Genomic DNA, 19,047 nt, shown 5'->3' with positions numbered 1-19,047 from the left:
GACTTCCATTAACCACCACCCTCTGGCGTCTGTCTGTCCTTGCATCTTTGAACCAGCAGGCTAAAAAACTGGCAAATGGACTCCCTGATTAACATGGAAAGCTGAAACCATCTTCGGCAAAAAGGAAGGAACTGTGTGCAAGGAAATCCCCGTCTCCGAGATCCGGAGGAACGGTTCACAAAGAGCCTGGAGTTCAGAGACACGCCTTGTTGACGTAACAGCAACCAGTACTGCTGCCTGATTCAGGAAAAAAAAAAAATTTGGATTTTCCTGCCCAATTGGGTGTTTTTTTCAAACATCCTGGTGGGTTTATTTTATAGCCTCTTCATCCCTTTTATAGCCTCTTCACTCCCTTTGTCTTCTCCTAACCAGACTGGCACTGTGGTGTAAACAAAATAAACAAACAAACAAAAAAGACTTATGCTCTCTCTATTAAATCCTAGCTCACGTTTGCGGTCTAATACCAGCTCTGGCAGGATACACTTTTCAAATCTGACATATTGTAATCACAAAACAGAAAATAAAATTATTTTCTACCTTTTGTTGCCTAGTCATTATTCAAATCTTGTTGGTCCCAGGCTCTGGTTGTCTTCTGATAACTTGCTTGCCAGGGTTTCCTTCTTTCTCCATGCTAACCATCAATCTTCTATCTCTGTCCTCCCCTTCCATTTCCCTTCCCTCCCCTGGAGGTCTAGCATCTTTCATCTTTCCTTTTTTTGTCTCCATCCACAGTTCCACCTTTTCTCAACTACCCTTTCATCCAGCATCTCTCCCTCCTTCCCCACCACCCCAGGGTCACCATCTCTCCCTTTCTGTTCCTTTCATCCCTAAATAAGAACATAAGAATTGCCGCTGCTGGGTCAGACCAATGGTCCATCGTGCCCACCATCTCTCTCCCTCTCCTCTGTTTTTAGACCCATTATTTCATCCCCCCAAAGTCCGGCATATGTACGTCTCTTTGACCCCCCCCCCTTCCCTCCCTCTCTCCCTCCGTGTACTTCTACACCAGGGCCCCCCTCCCCTGAAGGTCTACACCTCACCCCCGAAGGCCTGCCTGTCCCCCATGAAGGCCAGCACCCCTCCCCTGAAGGCCTGTCTCCCCCTGAAGGACTGCACCTCCCCCCGAAGGACTGAACCTCCACCCTGTGTTCCTCCCTTACCTCCCATGCCTCTATTTACCTGATTCCAGCAGGGAGCAGCCTACTATGGGGTGGCCAGTACCAGGTTGGCACCCATTTCCCCGAGCCCCTCCCTCTCTTATCAAGCTCCCACCGCCACCATAGGGTGGGGGTGGGGGGAGTATGTCTGCTGGCTCACAATGCACTGCATAGCATTGCACAATATAGAGCATTGCTAATGACAGCTGTCCAAAAAACGAATCAATAACAAACCCATTTAAACTGATATTTTATTTGGAAAACTGAATAAAGTATATAGTTGAAAAAAAAGAATAAAGTTCAAGGTATTACCATTTTACTTCTTTCCATTAATCAACATCTCCCCCATCCCTCCCCAAATAGCTGATGCATTAGAATAACTAGGGGCATTATATAGAGCAAGGGTATTTTGCAGCATTTATTTTAAGTAGGAATAAAATCAAAGCACAAAAACAAACACATAAGGTTGCAAATATTCCTATCACCCTCCCCAATACTTCTTGAATTTGGCAAGCATGCAGCAGAAGCAGCAGCTGCACAAACCTTCAAGAAGGGGCGACTGCGACAGCTTGACGTGGTCCTTGGGGAAGGAGTCCAGCAGGCGCTTAAAGAGCCGGCCCAGGTCCGAGTAGCTCCGGTGCAGGTACAGCCTGCAGAGATGATTGCCAGTACTTTAGCGATCATTGCAGGTTGCCATAGGCCTTTGGAGCTTCTTCCCTCTGCCACGGTCAGGCCCCCTCTTCTGACGTCAGAGGCAGGATCGCGGCAGAGGGAAGACAGCTCCTGAGGCCTATAGCAACCTCCAATGATCGCTAAAGTACCAGCAATCAACTCTGCAGGCTGCTCCCTGCTGGACTCAGGTAAATGGAGATGCGGGAGGCTAGGGGGGAAGCCGGACACTGCAGCACTTCATGACTGACCCTTCCCCCTCGCCCTCTAAAGGAGGAGCGGCCGCGGCCGGCCAGCAAGAGGCAGCGCTGCCAATCCTGCTTTAGGGGGTGTGGGGGGAGGGTCAGACAATGAATTGGGAGGCCAATTTTTTTTTTGTTTTTGAATCGATTCGAATCGATTCACTCGAAATAAATCAGTGAATTGATTCAAATCGTGAATCGGGCAGCACTAGCGACTAGAAAGACCATCTTGAGCGTCAAGTCCAAAAAGGAAGCATCCTGAAGGGGCTCAATGAGAGTCTTGGGTAGACCAGACAGCACCAGGATGAGGTCCTACGAAGGGAATGGCAGATTAATTGGTGGTTTAATGCGAAGAACCCCTTTCAGATAATTTGGAAATGTCAGGGCAAGATGCCAAAGATGGATGACGACCCCGGGCTTGAAAACAAGACAGCCCAGCCACTTGGACCTGAAGGGATGCCACAGTGAGGCCTTGATCAAGACCAGCATGGAGAAAAGCGAGCACCATCGAAAGTGGAGCAGAACACAGCTCCGCTTGTTCCGAGTGCACCAATGCTGGAAAGTCTTCCACATCGTAGCATAAACAAATACAGCAGTCAACTTCTTAGACATGAAAAGAGTGCCAAGGATCACATCAGAACAGCCCTTGTGTTCCAAAGCTGTGCGCTCAAGAGCCATGCTGTAAGAGCAAAGCGACTCGAGTCCTCCACGCAAACTAGACCCTGCGTAAATAGGTAAGGATGGGTGCTCAACTAAGGGCCACGACCCTACCGAAGACACATCAGATCGGCTACCACCACCATCACCTTCGTAAAGGTGTGAGGTGTCATGGCCAGGTCGAAGGAGCGCGCAGAGAACTGAAAATGGTGCTCTGGCACATGAAATCACAAGTATCTCCAGTCAATTTTGAGCAAAATCAAGGGGCTTTGAGGGCGATGGAGGCAAAAAGAGAAAAATAGATTGTTTAAAATCTAAAGTGGCCACCACCAGAAAAATCATGCCATAAACAGCCCGTGGAGACCTTCCTGAAGGGGAAAAAAATAAAATCACAGAGAACAGAGCTCTGGAGGAGGGGGACCTGGGATCTAGGGTCAGAAACCCTCAAAATCAATTTTTAAGAGACCCCTTGATTCTTCCCATAGGATTCGGTAGCCTTACTCACTGTGCCATGTGGTGCCTGCCTGCTTCAGCATAGGATTTCAGCTGGAATCAAAAGGAGAAGAAATCTGTCTCACAGATTCACTGGATGAACCTGGTCTTCTGGCTGCCAGTCGGACTGAGGCCAGACTGAACCTCAACCCCTGGAAAACCATGCCATAAAAGGGAGAGGGGGGGAAATGATCATGCAGCCAGCCCACTGTTGGTCCTGGCTGAGCTGGGAAGGAGCCCACACAGCCTGTGGTCAAGCTCCTGACAATCATGGAACAGCCCCTGAGCTCTAAAAAAATACCATTAGGTTGGTTAGCTAGGTGTCCCCGAGGTGCTGACCCTGCTAGCAGCAGACTTCCACTGTGCAAATCTGTGTCTTCTCCCAGGCAGAGGTCCCACCAGAGTAGGAACCTCCAGTCACCGAGTCTCCAAAGATCATTGAGCAAAAATACCCCCAAAATAATAAAGCTGCAGAGCAGATCAAAAATACTTCTGAGCAACTTGCTTGAAGAAAACAGAGGGGGGAAGGAGCAGCTCCCTGAGAAGGAAGTGGAACTGGAAAACATGATTGACAGTTTTCTGTAAGCAACTTGCTAGTTCAGATACATGACCTAGCATTCAGAACCACTAGACACATTGCATTAGAACCTTTTTTTAAAACCTGTTTTTCTATGAATTGGTAATCTCTGCTCATATTTTTTTACATCCACTATCGGTCATGGCTGGCCTCATTCATCTAAATTTCTATCCCATTTAAAACCCCCCCTACACACACACACACCAATTAAATATCATGTGCTCTGTGATTATAGATTTGTATCAATAATGCTGCGGACAACATACTATGGTGTGCATCATTCGTTGATGTATAAACCCTTAATTTTCAGTCAACACAAACCTATTGGACAATATTTTGTTCATTAACAAAGCATGGTTAATACTAGACTGATCAGATTCAGTAAAAACTTTAGTAATAATAAAGTGACCCTTTGCAAAATGAGCACAATTATTGCTTTTGGAGTTGCTCTCAAAGAATAGTAAAATTAAGTCACTACAGACTTACATTTATCAAATCATATAGATATTGATAAATGACTTTTGATCTGGAAGATTTATATCTGTGTCCCACTTTATTATAATGAATGTTAGACAAATGTATGCTCAGTCAATTTAAAATCCTATATTAGCTTTTCTCAACAGGAAGCAACGTTGCTAACGAAGTGGTAAATTCAGTGTTAATGAGTGGCTTCACTGTTACCACCTCAGAGGTAAAACCTTCCATGTTCCACCCATCTGTTCTGGTGTTAGGGGTTCAGAGGAAGAACAGACGCTTCCCATTTAAAGCAACTTCATTGGTACCCCCTGAACAACAGGGTGGCAACATCTTCTTGGAAACTACAGCCCTCGTTATTAGTGTTATGAAAATCTACTATAACTTCATCTCTGAAGATATGTTCTAGTATCACATGCACAATATACAAAACACAGGAGCAGATAACTTATATAGACAATTTTTAGATGAAAATCTTTATTTAAAAAGAAAAAAATGATTACAACATGCAACATAAAACCCAGTTACTACAAAGTGTACATTTTCTAGTTAAAATTGATGCTTTAAATTGCAAAGCACCAACAACTGTTTTCATTATTTTTCTTAAATTCTAGAGACTATTCTATAGCCATTATTGCCTTTAGCCACATATAACAAGCATTAAACACACACCTAGGTCATATCCGTCATCAAGATGACTGATCATCACTTAAATGCCTCAAGCTAATTTTATTGTCTCAGAAATCTCAAACATCAGTATTTTTGCAAACTATCAGCACTTGTTATAACACCCTTACTACACTACATCTTGAGGTTACTACAGAAGAAATGAGGTGATAATTGCATATTAACATAATTATTCTGTAATCCCTTTGAGCAAACTTCCTAGGTCACTCAGTAACCCAGATTATATGCAACCTTCCTATCGTCAAACCTATGCTGTCCATTTTCTGAGCATTAATTATTCTTTTTCAAAGAAAGTTTATTTAATTCCATTCTTTTATGTGCACTATTAATTGTATTTATTTCAAATAGGTTAACATCTGTGTGTAATGCCACCTTTCAGCATGCAACATGGTTTTTGCACAAATTATACTGCATGCATTCAATGTGAGCTCATTAAAACTATGCTGAACACCTAAATACAGACAACTCATGTATTGTCACTATTGGCATTCACAACTTAATCTAACAAACCATTTTGACATTATCTTACAACATTTAGTTTAAAAAAAAAAATCTGCTTTGCTATTTAGTTTATGCTAATTGTGAATGTATTTTGTAAACAAAAATCATCCATTAGGACAATACTTGTCTTTCTTGGCAAGAAAACAATGTTAAAAGCAATACAACAAAGATTTTAAGCATTTGAAATTAAGTAGCATTTTAGCACACATATGACATCTGTTTTTTATTGTAAACCACCAGGAAGCCCATCGGGCCACCTGAACAGTACATCAAATGTAATAAAAGACTAAAGACATATCACTATCAACACACAAGAAATTTTTTTTTAGCTTGTAGTGTGTTTCAGACAACAGAACCAAAAAGAACCCACACAGCAGATACTTTACTAAGGGCTAGATTCGCTTACCTGACTCTCCGTGCCCGATCCGTGCAGGCGCTCCCAATTCACCAAACCCAAAAATTAAAATGAGGGCGATTGAAGGAACGCCCTCCTCCGACCGCACAGATCGCTAGTGTGCAATCCTGCCGCATGCACAAACCATATGTTTTCCCTTTTGCTTGGGGGGGGGGGGGTTACTGGCCCCAACTCTCCTGCTCTGGAAGGGCGATCCCCAGCAGCAGCCGTCTCTTTAAAAGCAGGCAATTATTGACTCTCCTGTTCTCTGCTGCCCTTCCCCGCAGTGCAGCCCCGCATTAAAACCACGGGCTCGTACTGCGGGGGAAGGGTGGCAGAGAGCAGGAGAGTCAGGGCAGCAAGAGCAGGGCTAGGCTGGAAGGGGCAATAAGCATACTCATAAGTGGGTGTCTGGTATACAAGAGGAAGAAGAGAAGCTGCAGAGCCAAGTCACAGAGGGGCAAAGAGCAGAACGGCAGAGATGGGCGGCAGGGCTGGGATTTCAGGCCGAGAACAGTTTGAAAGGACGTTTGCCCATTTTGCATGCCGTTCCCCTCATTTGCATGCATGGATCAGAATCGGATTGGCACAGAGGTAAGTGAATCGGGCCGGAGTAAAATCGGGGTCGCAAACCGATCAGTATACTATCGGTTTGCTTAGTGAATCTAGCCCTAAATGTTCTCTTATTTAGCTAACCACCATCCCATTGAAGTACTTTGCTAGATAATCCTTGCACTTTTTTTTTTTAATGACTTACATCACAACCAAAAGACTTAAGTCAGGGGTGTCCAATGTTGGTCCTCGAGGGCCGCAATCTAGTCGGGTTTTCAGGATTTCCCCAATGAATATGCATGAGATCTATTAGCATACAATGAAAGCAGTGCATGCAAATAGACCTCATGTATATTCATTGGGGAAATCCTGAAAATCCGACTGGACTGCGGTCCTCGAGGACCGACATTGGACACCCCTGACTTAAGTAATGTTTGCACAGATTTCTGATGAAGGTAAGCAACCCGATAAGGGGCTAATGCAGAAAGCGATGCATAAGAGCGGTGCAATAAAGCTCAGCACAGTTTCCCAATGCATATATAAAACCTTGTGCCAATGCAGTAACCATGGTTTGGGATTCTTGGATTTGCTCAAGTCTTCTCTGTACAAAACAAGAAGGCTTATTTGTGATTTTGCCCACCAACAGACAGAGATTAGGTTCTTAACTTGATAATATCTTTTCCAGTAGATAGGGATGGTATGCTGAACCATAGGCCTTCCAACCACTCCCATGAGTCCATTGCAGGAGATAATGGATCACCATTTTCAGCAACTCCTCCTTCTCCCTGCTCTCTGCTGTCCCCAGTCAGTCAGTTTCAGAGCAGGCGATCATTTGAATACAAATAAGATAGTGAATCGATCACTGTTTCAAAATCGGCCAACAGTGATTGAATCGCTATCTTTAGTGAATCTGGGCCTAACTGGGGACAACAGAGAGCAGGCAGAAGGAGGAGGTGCTGATACAGTGAACAATATCTCTTGCAATGGACTCACGGGAGCGGATGGAAGACCCATGGTTCAGCGTACCATCCCTATTACACTGGAAATAGTTAATGGTTTAGGGTATGAGGGAAAAAAAGGTTAAAGCTCACTTTGCTACCAGTGTGTCAAAGTTAAGTCTCTCCTTAGCTTGCCTCAAAAACACATCAAAATTCCACCAGCATAATAAATGCAACAGAAATTCTATTTCAATAGTCAGGCAAAGGGGTATGTCTGCTACTTACCTTACAGCTTGAGTAAAGTAAAGATAGAGGCCATTTTGAACTTTGTCAATACCCATTATAGCACTGTGAACTTTAGAGCCATGTCACTCTGCTCACTGGAAAGGTGAGATCAACCACCAAGTCATCATAGCACATGTTGCTAAAGGTTACTCTCAGCAAAATTTTGCGCAAAAGTTTTGAAAATTCTGCGAAGTTTATTTGCAAAGTTTTGCGAAGAATTCCTCCATTATAAGGCCTGAAATTCCTTCCTGCCTTTTCCTTTCTCAGACTCCAGCCTCCTCAGTTCCCTCTCTCACTCCAACTGCACTTCTATCGCCCTCTAAATCTCAACATGACCCATAATTCTGTCTGCCCCTAAAGTCTTCTTCCTCATGCAATACCCCATCTCTCATGCTTTCTCCTCACCTTTCCAGCTGTCACTATCTTTAATCTCCTCAACCATGGCAAACCTTCAGCTTGTTGCTTCCACTCCCATGGCATATTCACCACTTACCTCTGTCCCCCACTGTGAAATTGAGTAATTTTTTGTTTCCAATTATTTCTTGCAGAAAGTTTTAGGTTATAGCTTTCTGTTTTCATATTTGTCTTCACGTAAGATTAAAGCTTTTTTGTGCCTTTTCAGGAGCATACACTATATCAAGTTTTCCTTTATATGCCCCTGTTTTATTATATTTATTTTGGGGTACATTTCAATTTTAGGAATGTTCATGTTTGCTATGTTTTTGAGAGACTGATGTTGCTTCCCACTTTTATCAGTCTTTCATTCTCTAACTTTTCAGCTGGTAATCTGGTTTTCCTCAGTTCTCTAACTTTTCTTTGTTAGACTCTAGTCTATGTACTTTAATAGCTATTTGTTTGTTTTATAAACCACCTTAATATGGCTCATGTAAGCAATATGTCAAATTTTAATAAACTAAAATATTCTATACGAGATGTCCACATATACACTTGGCTAGCAGACAATGTCTTTGTGTTAATTCCTCTCACCCGTTATGGTGTGAACTCTGATGCAGACCAGTGCTTCACTGATGCTTCCTTCTCCGATGTACGGAACATGGATAATCCAGACATTGCACTTCCATGTCTTGGCAGCGACACCTTGCCTCCAGGTCCTCCATCTTCTGAAAAGCAATAAAGGCACATATATCTGATGGGCTCTGGCAAAAATTGGAACAGAAGTAATCGCAATCGAAGATGCTGGAATAGCAAAGTCCCAAACAAATGTGGTACATGGCTCTACAAAGTTTCCATAATGACACCATCCATGCGTAAGGGCTGAATAGTCAACTGATCTTTAGAAATAGAGTAATTCAGCATTAAAGACTGAAACTTCTTTTTTTAAACAAGTGCTTTGCCTGAACTTGGAAATGTGTGCAAATTGATCAGTTTAGTATACTGCTTATCACTGTTGCTCATTCATAACAGGTATTTTCTGCAGACAGCAGATTGATCGTGCACACAAGAAGGTAGCACTGCATGTAGCCAGGATAGGTCTTAGCTCTGGGAGAGCCATTCTAAGTATAAAATTTTGAGCATCCACAGTGTTTTCAACATATAGCAGTTTCCTCAGCTCCTCAGTTTTAAAGCTTAAGAATGAAGACAGCTCTCTAGGATTGTGTGCCTATCAATCCTGCCCTCTACAGAAAACATGTGAAAGATGTGAAATAATGATCCCCCCCACCACCACCACCAATCAACAAGCAGGGCTGAGTTAGGCACACAAGTCAGTGACTTCCAAAGCTTAGTGCGGCTGCTCACATCCTTACATATTCTCATATTTACGCAATACATACAAGAAAAACAGTGGAAGAGATGCCACATCATACAAGCCATCTTTCAATATTTATAGTATATATAAAGAGAATCTCACTCTTTACACCAAAACAGTTCACTCCAACTTAGACAGTATAGTAGCGCTAGATAATATATCAATGTTTTATTAATTCTTTCTTAGTCCAGTTTCTTTACAACAGTACATCTTAGGAATTCGGATATCCACCCTTATCAATAGATACAGGTGGTGGGCTTCTTCATGATTCCAAGTACTATTGCCCAACTATTTACTTATTTCAATTATTTGAGAAAGTTCGGCGATGCGCGTCGGGAAGAGGAATGGACTTTGAATAAGCTAAGTTTATTATTTATTATATTTATATCAAACTAGACTTATAGCCCGTTACATTAACAGGTTCTAGAATATATGTGTGTGTGTCTCTCTTTATTTCTTTCTCTCTCTCTCCTTAGCCGCTTTCTTTCTTTCTGTCTTTCTTTTTCCTTGGCTGTCCATCGCCACCCCTTGCCTGCTCGCCCTGTTCATTCTCCCTTCCTTTTACCTCCCCTGTGTCCACCACCACCCCTTCACTGCTCTCCTTATGCAGCAGCAGCCCTTCTCCCTTTGTTTTACCTCCCCCCTGTCCATCAGCACCTCTTTCCTTCTCCCCCTGTCCAGCAGTAGGCGTCCCTTCCTTTTTCTCCCACCCTCCTCCTTCTTATCTCTATGATACACTTACCTTGCTCTGCCCCTGATCAGAGGTTCCTGACAGTCGCCCAAGTTGCACCCATTGGAAAAGTTCCTTCTGCCGCTTCCCGCACCCCTCCTGACACAACTCCCGCTGTCTTTCTTTCTGTCTGTCTCTGTCCCTGGCCCCCTTTTTCTGTTTGTCTTTCTGTATATCTCCCTGCCCCTGTGTCTTTCTTCTTTTCTTTCTGTCTCCCTTCCTCCGTCTGTCTGTCCGAAGCAGCATTCCCTCCCCCTCCATTTCCCTCCCCCCACACCAGTTCCCTGTGCACCTGCCCCTGTGTCTTTCTTCTTTTCTTTCTGTCTCCCTTCCTCCCTCTGTCTGTCTGTCCAAAGCAGCATTCCCTCCCCCTTCCATTTCCCTCCCCCCACACCAGTTCCCTGTGCCTGCATTAGCGTTTACTCTACCCCCTTTCCCTTCCCACAGTCGCAACTACAAACGCGGGCCCGAGTCCTTTTCCCCCCCCTTCCCTTCCCTTACCGCGGGCCCGACTGGCGATTTAAGCAGCGTGTCAGCAGTCTTCACACACTGCTTTGGGTCCTTCTACTGCCCTGATTTACTCTGGCACGTCCGGAGCAAATCAGGGCAGTAGAAGGGGCCGAAGCAGCATGTGAAGACTGCTGGACACACTGCTTAAATCGCCAGTCGGCCCGCGGTAAGGGAAGAAGGGGGGGGGGCGCGGCAAATGAGGCGGGTCCCGGGCAGCGGAAAGTTGCTGGGCTCCTCGGTGGGGGCGCTGAGCGGCCGCGATCCCTCTCCTCCCAGACACCCCCCCCCTCCGCTGGAGGAACGGATATTGGCGGTTACAGCCGCTGGCTTCAGCGTCTTCTATCCACTGCGGCCAACCCTAGCGGAAAGAGGAAGTAGTCAGAGAGGGCGGCCCGCAATGGACAGAAGACAGCAAAGCCAGCGTTCTCTTCATTTAAAGCGGGTGAGCCGGCGAGAAGGAGGAGGTGGTGGTTTTGGCAGTGAGTGAGGGCGGGAGGGGGGGCGGGAGGGCTGTGCTGTGCTTTCCCGATCGCAGTGGCGCTGCCGTTGGTGTCAGAGCTCGCCGCATCCCGACAGAAAAGGGATCAGGGAACATGCTTGTTGCGAGTGCGCATGCGCGGGCTAGCATTTTATTATATAGGTATTATATAGATAATTGAAATAAGTAAATAGTTGGGAAATAGTACTTGGAATCATGAAGAATCCCACCACCTGTATCTATCGATAAGGGTAGATATCTGAATTCCTAAGATGTACTGTTGTAAAGAAACTGGACTAAGAAAGAATTTATAAAACATTGATATATTATCTAGCGCTACTATACTATCTAAGTTGGAGTGAACATCATACAAGCAGAATTGCCAGTACAACTTAAGCAAAAGCACTGTACCTTATTGTGGCTCGGCTTAAGCAGAAAAGCAAAGTAAAGGAATAAAGCAAAGACCTTATTATTGTTTTATAAGTTGCATCTAAAGAAATATACTTTAGAAAAACCACAACAGTTGTAAAGGATTTGATGAGATTTTACTTTGTTACTCAAAGGATTACCTTGTTTTTTCCATAACAGAACTAGACTCAGGATATCAACCATTTTGTTAAAAGTTCTTCTGGCAACTGGTACGCCAATTCCATTTGGGCAAAAGGAGACAAAAAGCTTTGTAGAGAACTTGCCTGTACTCTGGAGAAGTGCTGCCCGATTCCCGATTCGAATCGATTTTTTTTGTAAAAAAAAAAAAATTGGCCTCCCGATTCGGTGACTGACACACCCCCCTTGCCCCCGAAAGCAGGAACGGCAGTGCTGCCTCTTGCTGGCCGGCTGCCGACGCTCCTGCTTTAGGGGGCGAGGGTCAATCAGGAGGTGCTGCAGTGTCCTCCGGCTTCCCCCCTGACCTCCTGCTCTCCCGCTTCTGCCTAGTTTTAGACTGTGAGCCCATCTGGGGATAGAGAATAGTTTAGTGTAGAAGTACACAGAGGGAGGGAAAGGGGGATTCAAAGAGACGTGCATATACTGGACTGGGGAGGGAGGGAGGGGGTGAAGAAATAATGGGTCTAAAACAGAGGAGAGGGAGAGAGATGGTGGACAATGGGATTTAGGGAGGGAAGGAACAGAAAGGGAGAGAAGTTGGACATAAGGGATGGTGTAGAGGGGGGATAGAGATTCTGGATAGGAGGGTAGTTGGGAAGAGAAAGGGAGAACTGGGGAAGGAGGGAGAGATGCTGAATGAAAGGGTAGTTGAGAGAGGGAGAGATGGTGGATCTGGGGATGATGGGATCCATTACTGCAACAGCGGGGATGGAGATGAAAAAAAGGAGAGATGCTAGACCTCCGGGAGACTGAAGTGAAACGGAAAGGGAGGACAGAGATGGAAGATGGATGGTTAGCAAGGAGAAAGAAGAAAGAAGGAGACCCTGGCAAGCGAGTTATCAGAAGACAACCAGAGCCTGGGACCAACATGATTTGAATAATGACCAGACAACAAAAGGTAGAGAAAATAATTTTATTTTCTATTTTGTGATTACAATGTCAGGTTTGAAATGTGTATCCTACCAGAGTTGGTGTTAGACCGCGAACGTGAGCTAGGATTTAACAGAGAGAGGAAAAGTTTTGGTTTATTTTGTTTACACCACAGCGCCAGTGTGGGTAGGAGAGGGCAAAGGGGGGAAAAGAGGCTATAAAATAAACCCACCAGGATATTTGAAAAAAACAAAACCCACCCAGTTAGGCAGGAAAAGCGAGTCGAATCGAAAAATCAATTCAATAGGCTGAATTGAATTGAAATTTATTTTCCTGAATCGGGCATGCTTGAATGGATCATTATGAGGCTCTTGCCAGAACAAAGCAAGCACTATTTCCTAAGTAATATGAAAAAGATTACTAATGCATGTATCAGTGTGACTCAGTGTATAGGAAACTGCTGGTCTCTCCTTTAACCACACTCGCAGAGCTATTTTAACAGGCCAAACTCAGCAGAAAGGACATCTGGCTAGATTCACAAAGGGCACTAATCGGATCCGATCCGTGTCCGGGGGCTGATTCACGAATCGCCCTCATGCAAATGAGGGTGATCGGAATCACACCCCCATCCGACTGCCGGGATTGCTCTCTAGCGATGCCAACGCATGCGCAGACCATCTGTAGATGGTTTGCGCATGTGCTGGCCCTCCAAGCCCGGCAGAGAAGTTTATAAAACAAAACAAAACTGTTTTTTAACTTTTTTGCGAGCCCGTGGCTTTAACCCGCTTTAAACCCGAGAGTTAAAACCATGGGCTTACACTGCGAGAAGGGCAGGAGAGATTCGGGGCGAGTTGGAGGCAGCAATCAGGAGAGATTCGGGGCGAGAGCAGGGTGGCGAGTCGGGGAAGCAGGAGAGATTCAGGGCAAGAGCAGGAGATTCGGGGCAGGCAGGAGAGAGCAGAGAAGCAGGGCAGAGAGCAGGGCGGCAGAAGGCTGGGCAGTCGGAAAGAACCTCAGCGACCGGTTCCCAGCAGTCACTTATTTTTGGATTGGCCAGCCCAGTCGGTGTTGCTTTTTTATTTTAGTGAATCGCTTCCTGCCTGCATTTGAATGCCATTCCCCCTCATTTGCATGCACATATCGGAGGATGATCGGGACAGAGGTTAGTGAATCGGGTTGGAGGGAAATCAGGTCGTAAAGGGGTCACTAAGTGGTCGGAAGTTGATTGGTGAGCTTAGTGAATCTAGCCCTTAGTTCAGCCAGTCCTGGGCTCCTAACACTCTCATATGCGATTAAATACTTGGCCAAGTAGCTTAATTAGCTGGAGCTCTGGCACCAGTCATGGATCAGACTCACTGAGGTTCCTCCTTCCTCCTTTCCACAGCTGCCAAGCCTCTGTGATTGAAACCTATGTTTGAACCATGGGGTTTTTATGATTTATTTGAACCATATAGGGTTCCCTACTCACAAAACCCACAGTTCAAACACATTTGTCATGCAAGCCAGGTGGCTGTGGAAAAGAAGACCTCTGCAAGTCTGCGACCTGTGGCCGGTCCTAGCGCTGCAGCTCCAGCCAGACCACCCCATAATGATGTCTACGCTTAGACACTGCTCCTCCCAGCTCTGTACAGCAATCAGGCTCTCTCTATAGTTGAGCTACGTGGTGCAGGTGGTTTGGGTAGTCTCATGGCTCCAAGTCCCAAGAAATATGACTTCATGAACTTCCAGCACCATGCAACTCAACTATAGAGAGCCCAATTGCAGTGAAGAGTTGGGAGAAGCAGTATGAGCACTGTCAAAGGAAAAATAAATTTGGCAGGGTGTGAGGGGGGAGGGGGGATGAAGGCATCAAGGTTCAATTTCTAGGCACCATGGTGCCCAGGATTTCTTGAGCCCTGCAGTAAGCAATCATATGTAGATGGCACTAAAATAGGCAGTTATGAAGAAAAAGTTCTACACTACTACAGTTGGTCCATTTCTTCTAAAAACCTGTATAAAACTAACTTAGTAATACGCTTTCAGTTTAAAAACATTTTTGTAAAAGGTATGTCCTGTATTTATCTTGATAAGATGATCAGCAGCTAATAAAACCAAACAATCATCTCCTTTTGAGAAACATTTTTCCCCTGAACTGAAATTAATATGCACCTTGGTCATGACTCTCTTTAAATGAATACATTTTTGCAGTTGAAAATACCAGCAGTTTCCTCTAGCTGTGATTCAACACTCATTAAAGCTGCTAACAAGTTTTTGCTTATTACATACTCAATTTTAGAGTTTCATTTACTAGTGCAGAGACATCCATTTAGTATACATTTCAATAATTACAAAATCACACATTAATAGATTATGAAAATCACAGCAACATGCAATGCATCCACCAGCTAAATGGTAATATCAACATGAAAAAATTTTTAATAGACTATCTTCTCTACATGTGTGTAGCTTCCTGCAAAATCTGAAGAAAATTCTAATCTATGAACATGAATTTAAATCAGTCAAGCTTCTAAAAGTTTAAAAAAATACATAGACAGTTTAAAACAGTCTGTGTTGCCTCATTTCTTTTAAAGCAAAGGAAGAGGATTTCAGCATAGGATTAATGTGCTGTTTAAAATATATTATGGATGTGCGTTATTTGAAGTACATTATGGCCTGTAGTGTGTATCAAAAAATTTAGGAGCCTGTATACTCACTCAGATATGCTAATGGCTACCACACACTAAAACCAGCCAACACTATAAAAACATTGCACTAGCTGCATAGCACAGATAGGGATGGGATCCTGGAAGATCATGAGGAGAGACAGGGCATAGCTAGCACTAACAGTTATAGTGCAAAACATTACCATTCTACAGTCAGATATGATAGCTATGGTCCTTATATCTAACAGAATCTCCCTAAATCAGCCTCCATTGAACTGAAACGCCTTTTACCCTGGACTCATGGGTCTCCCAGATAATCTCATGGTTGAGGCAGGAGCGAATCCCCTTGTACTATCACCAAAGGTCAATCTAAGAACATAAGAATTGCCATACTGGGACAGATCGAAGGTCCCAGCAGTGGCCAACCCAGGTCCCAAGTACCTAACTAGATCCCAAGTAGTAAAACAGATTTAAAGAGGGCATCTAGCATAAAAGGGCCACTGATCCTGCATTATCCATCCATGCATGTAAATACAAGACAGATGCTGACCATGCCCTCTGCATTTACCACATAAATTTATGTACAACACCTTAGATTTTACACTTAAGAAGCAGTAAATGTAAAAACTAGTAGACACGCTCCTTAGTGCTTGCTAAATTGATTATGTATTTAGCCTCTAAAAATTTTTACCACCACAAATGTGTGAAACAAACTGAAAAACATCCAGGGCAGCGAACTATGTTTTTTTGACTTATAAGAATTTGAGGATTATTTGATATTGTATAAACTTTGAATCTATTTATTTAAAATTTTAAACACAAAAATCAAAGTAGTATGTGTATTTTAACAAGAAAATCTTCCGTTTAGACCTACCTACAAACTTCAAGTTGTAGTACGTTTCATAATTTAGCCCAGGATTGCCCAATTCAAGTTCAGATACAATGATGACCTAATAAAATATTAAAACATGTAATCAATAAGAGTCACTCATATTCGGAACTATTTAAGTTCAATTTGCCATTTCATCTATTGACAGTCTACTCCTGGAAGAATTCTGCATAAGAGCACAATGCAGCAACCTGCGCAAAATTCTGCGTGGGCATCTTTCCTCCATTTCCCTTTAGAAGTGGTGTTACATGATCAAATTTTTTCTTTTTCGTAATTATTTTTATTGCAGTATTGCATATATATTTGTCTTAAGTACCTTTATCCTGATCCTCAGCGAGGCCACCTTCCCCTCTCAGTAATCACTCATAGTGGGCGGCTTTATGCCTCCAATCGTCTTTGGATCGCTCAATCTTTGGGGGGGTTTTATGTGATTTTAATTTTTTTCTTTTTCTTTTCTTTCTTATCAATCAATCTTCCGTTATATTTATGCTCTATAACATTTAAATTTCATTATTTGTACTTAGCTTATGGTCATAATTCAATGGGGGCGATAAACCAACATGTTTCACCCATGTATTACCAACGGTTTCTTCAAGGTTATCACTCCCTCATAAATAATTTCCATTCTGAACAGACCATTACGCTTCACAGTGACGATTGGAGGCATAAAGCCGCCCACTATGAATGAATACCGAGTGGGAATGTGGCCTCGCTGAGGATCGGGGTAAAGGTACTTAAGAAAAATATATATGAAGGAGGTGTTATGATATGTGGTTTACAAGCTAACATATATAAGGCCCATTATGATTAAGCCATATTTTAAGTATCAAGTTGCCCCGAATTTACAGGGATAATAGTATTCTTTGTGCCAAATGGAAAACATTAAAATTTGTTAACAATCTAACATCTGTACCAGTGCAATAATCTATGTGTCAGTCTTTATGATTGAACTCCAAGATTCAAATTGGCGAGTCTAAGATCCTCTGGAAACATGGTTGCAGACAGGTATACATACATTGGATAATGCATTATCAAACAGAAAACTGCTTGATTTTTCACAACTGCAACAATCATTCGGTATTACAAACTCTCAAGCATATAAATTGTTGCAATTGAAGCAGGCCATTCAGAAGGGGTTCCCTGATTGGCGAAATTTAAAGAATCAGTATAGCTTACCGGGCCTGTTTCCAGACAGATTTCCTAGGGCATCAGGCCGCCAAGTGGTATAAATTAATATCAGAATATTTGAATAAGAAACCAAAAACGAGCCTAAGGGATATTTGGAGCTTTGAGGTAAAGCAAGAGATTTCTGCTACTCAATGGCCTCGGATTTGGTCTTGGAGGATGAGATATATAGGATTTTTTTGGACCCCTGTTTGTTTGCAAAAATTAGATAGTTCAAAGTCTAATAGATGCTGGCATTGTCATCTTGAAATAGGGACACTGGATGATCACCTGTTGTACTATTGCCCCTTAATACTCAGCTTCTGGAAGTTGATATGGATTACAATTAATAAGATACTGGATACTTCCATTCCAATGTCATATGATATTGTTCTATTCAGATCTATGTTACAACCCAAGTCTCCGATTTCTGCAGCTAAGAATAGATTACTTTTTGTTATGACTGGGATTGCTATACAGATGATCACAAAAAATTGGAATAGACTGAATCGTATCTTTTGGTAGGAATCCCTATGCTTATTCTATCGATATGAACATATGAATTCGGAACTAACTTAATCATTGTAAAAACTTTAATGAGATTTGGGGCCCATTAGCAAATTTTGTAACAACCAATCACTAGTACAAGCCTTCCATTTTTAATAGAGTTTTATGCATATACGGAATAGGCGGGAGGGTGGGGAAGGGGGGAAATATATTTTTATTACTATTTGTTAGTTAAAAGTGCTGTTTTATTGTAAAAAATTGTTGTATTTTCTAATGCACTTTATGTATGTTCTTAAATGAATAAAGAAAAAAAAAAAAGAACAAGTGGGGAGTGGGATAGACCACATCAACCTTGGAATAGACGAGCTTTATTTGTATCAATAAATTCACAATAATCATACATATAAATTCACTTCAAAGTTCATATAAGAATGTCCAACTGTACTTTAAGAGACCCTTCAGGAGCATCCCAATGCTCCATGAGCAATACATTGATATCAGGATGCCAAGGAAAGAAAGATGACTGGGCTCAAACTCCTCTCATTACAGAGCACGGAGCAGAGGGGACCTGCTGGGAGGCTAAGTTTAACTCCTGGAGAGAGTCAGTGATAAGCTCAAACAGAGCAGAGGTCTGAACAGCTGGCTAACTGTGGGTTCCTCCCCTTGACCGAGGGCCACCACTGTATCTAGCACACATGCACCTGCCACCAATTTCGTATCTCCTGATAGAGAGAGCTCGCTCTATGACAGTTAAGGGCATAGAAATAGATCCCTCATCCTCTGAATTTTCCTCAGAAAGGCCCAACAGATCCTGGCCAGCCTCCGACACTGGGGCAAATGTACCCTGCGAGCCCCAGCCATCTTGTGCGCCTCCTGGTGCACTACCAAACAGTGGCGTAACAAGGGGGGGGGCGGTCCACCCAGAGTGCAAGCCCTGAGGGGGTGCTCCCAGTCCAGTTTCCCCCCCCCCCCCCGCGTCCGGTTCAACCCCCGACGTCCGGGGGAGGGAAGGGAAATAGAAGGGGAGGACAGAGATGGCAGATGGATGGTTAGCACGGAGAAAGAAGAAAGAAGGAGACCCTGGCAAGCAAGTTATCAGAAGACAACCAGAGCCTTGGACCAACAAGATTTGAAAAATAACCAGACAACAAAAGCTAATTTTATTTTCTGTTTTGTGATTACAATATGTCAGATTTGAAATGTGTATCCTGCCAGAGATGGTGTTAGACCGTAAACGTGAGCTAGGATTTAACAGAGA

General features: G+C 43.4%; 1 protein-coding gene across 9 annotated transcripts in view; it reads right to left on the bottom strand.

Moving 5' to 3' along the window:
- The window catches only part of ZNF644 (zinc finger protein 644), a 150,836-nt gene that overhangs the window by 71,089 nt on the left and 60,700 nt on the right, over nucleotides 1-19,047 (bottom strand). For 7 of the 9 annotated variants that reach the window (XM_033916245.1, XM_033916247.1, XM_033916242.1 and 4 more), the window contains 2 exons: nucleotides 16,104-16,179; nucleotides 8,613-8,746 (listed from right to left, as the gene is read on the bottom strand). The gene's annotated coding sequence lies outside the window, so the exon portion shown is untranslated. The remainder of the gene's footprint in view (nucleotides 1-8,612; nucleotides 8,747-16,103; nucleotides 16,180-19,047) is intronic. The other 2 variants (XM_033916251.1, XM_033916250.1) reach the window with 1 other exon arrangement.

Source organism: Geotrypetes seraphini, chromosome 12, assembly GCF_902459505.1.
Source record: "Geotrypetes seraphini chromosome 12, aGeoSer1.1, whole genome shotgun sequence".
NCBI lineage: Eukaryota > Metazoa > Chordata > Amphibia > Gymnophiona > Dermophiidae > Geotrypetes > Geotrypetes seraphini.
Note: the sequence above shows the minus strand (reverse complement) of the source record. Positions and strands in the feature narration are given on the sequence as shown.